Genomic DNA, 2,837 nt, shown 5'->3' with positions numbered 1-2,837 from the left:
CCGGCCCACATGCTTATTGGGCCGACCCGTTTTTCCTTTTGAACGGTCCAATAAAGACATTTGGCCCACATGATTATTGGGTCAGCCAAGTTATCGTGTTGACCGGCAAACGAAGACATTCGGCCTAGCCCACTTGCCTAGTGGGCTGGTCTAGTTATCCTGTTGACCGGTCAAACCAAGACATTTGGCTAGGTCCACGTGCTTAATGGGTCCGCCCATTTAGGTTTTGACCAGTCAACCTGAGAAGTTAGGCCCGACCCACATACCTAATTTACCAACCCACTCATATAGTTGACCGGTCAAACTAAGTCAGCTGACCTGGCCCGCAAACTAAATGGGCCGGCATGCTTAAGGCGTGGTAGGCCTTGGGGTGGGTCTACCATCTACCACGGCGTTTCAGCCGGTTAACGGCATTAACGGATAGTTAACGGCTTCTGTCACGTGTCAGTTTGCATGATGTCAGCAGTCAACGGCATTTCGAAAACTCTTTTGCAACGGTCCTATTTTCCGTGGCTAAAGGACGCCCTAACGCGACGCACCGAAAAATCTGTGGTAATGTCTTACCTAATGCAGTATGCATCACAGAACTCATATCGTCGGGTTAGACACATAGGCGACGAAAAAGGACATGAAAATTTGATGTTGTATATCTGTTGACGTCAGAAACCCACCGGCGGGCAGCGACGGGCAACACAGTAGAGCCGGGAACAACTAGGGCTGCGGCTGGCCCCAGTCCCTCAGAGCGACGGCCCGCAAAGCCTCCTGGTCACACGTCCGATGCTATCGCAAGGGCGTGCCACCTGACCTATACCCGGTCGAGGAAGGTGTTGGATGATGCCTCGCTTAGTTTCCTGCATGGCATACACGTAAACATTAAATACGAGCCTCGATCGGCTCTCGAGTTATCCCGTGAATCGGCTCAAAGAGCCGATCCACCCATGATTCGTACAAGGTGTCCGAATATATGGTGGTCCTGCTTGATCAAGATAAAGCTAATAAGATCTACGACGATTTAGGGTTTTCACCGCATAATCGGATCATCCTACTCACGATTGGGCCTCGCGCTCGCGCACGGTGACCGTAAGCCGATCCTAGACAGGGCCTAAAAACCAACACGAGGTTGATCCCCGGAACATCCTTTCTAGGGCCAGCAAACGTCACCCTACACGCCGCTGGATCCTCCAACCCTTTGTAGGGCCTAACTATTGCAGATATTAAACTAATCCTTGCAGAACAAGGAGCAACCGTAACGGATCAGATCTACTAAACTACGATCAAGCGGGGTGCCGCTCCTACACCTAAGATAGGTGTAAGGGCGGCTAGATGCATGAGGGTCGCACTACGACAGCATATGATACGAAGAACAATGCTAACCCTAACACATCTAAGATAACTACGTTGCTCGCCATCAAAAAGGCTTCAGCACGAGCAACGCATGAACAACAAGATAGGCTTGTGCTGCCTAGATCGCAAGATGCGATCTAGGCAGCATGGTGCTTACCGGAGAAACCCTCGAGACGAAGGAGTTGGCGATGCGCCGAGATTTGTTTGTGTTGAACGTTGGTTGTTGTTTATTCCATAAACCCTAGATACATATTTATAGTCCAGGGGACTTTCTAATTCAGGCGTGCACCTAACCGTGCACGGGTAAAAATCTAATCAACCGACAGGTATCCTAATATGTTACAGATACACGGGCCAACTAGCCCACATTTTGCATATAAAGGCCGATTCACATATTTCTCCCATGTATATTCTTTAAATCCATCTTGATCGCAGCCCACCTCTGACCTGGTCAAATTCCGGTGATAACACATGCCCCCCTGGTTTTGGAATTAACAATTCCACAATCATCCTGTTTTCCTCTTCATCGGGTCATGTCATGGTAGAGCAGAACCGTCGCAGCATTTCTCATCATGATGCCCTGTTCTGGCCATCGGCACCCAAAAACCCCCAATCTCCCATAACCATGTCCTCCCCTTCTTCCTCCTCCACCTCATCGGTCTCCTCTGATTCTTCCTTCTCTCGCGAGCCGACGCCGGAGTGGGGCTCGTTGGCGGCGCACGACATCCTCGCCTCGACGTCGTGGGACAAAGAGGAACATAATTCCTCCATCTGGTCGGAAGATGACGAATCCCTGACTGATGAAGAGGGTGACCTTCAATTCCTCGTCGAAGGGGAAGAGGAGGCAGAAAGCGAGGACGACCGCTTCTCCTGGGACGATTTTACCTCCTCCGAGGAAGAAGCGGAGGAGGACGACAATGACTCTCTTGAAGGTTACCCACCAGCAAAGCGCCTCCGCACCTGGTGGGACGACGACAGCGGTGACGATGGTGAGGAAGATGAGGCTCCCGTAGAAGGCCACAGAAGCTTTGATGAAGAGCCTATCAGCAGTTGCGCCGGAGGCAGCGACGACGAAGGCAATAATGGCCCCTAGATTAGGGATCAGTAGTAGTAGTTGGCTTTTGCCCTCTTCTCCCCTGAGCAATCGGCTCTTCGCTTGTAAGAAATCCCTCTATTAATGAAGAAAATATTACTCAATCAATTTCGCCTTCTTGTTGACTTTGCCGATCGTCGAACGGGGTCGCCGTACGGAGAGCCGACAGCAGGACATCGGCTCGCATTGCAATCTGGGCCAAGCCGTCGCTCACCCATACGGTCCAACAGGTCTTACTAGGCCTAAACCTCGCCCAAACCATCAGCTTGAACTCTTCATCAATCTCGCATTGAACCGATTCCATTAACTTGTTAAATTGAGCCTATTCCTCTAGAGTCGATATCAGCGTATCGGCTTTGTTATTCTGAAGTCGATGCCTATACATCGGCTATATTTTCAT

The sequence above is a fragment of the Lolium rigidum genome, chromosome 1 (genome assembly GCF_022539505.1).
Source record: "Lolium rigidum isolate FL_2022 chromosome 1, APGP_CSIRO_Lrig_0.1, whole genome shotgun sequence".
Lineage (NCBI taxonomy): Eukaryota > Viridiplantae > Streptophyta > Magnoliopsida > Poales > Poaceae > Lolium > Lolium rigidum.
Note: the sequence above shows the minus strand (reverse complement) of the source record.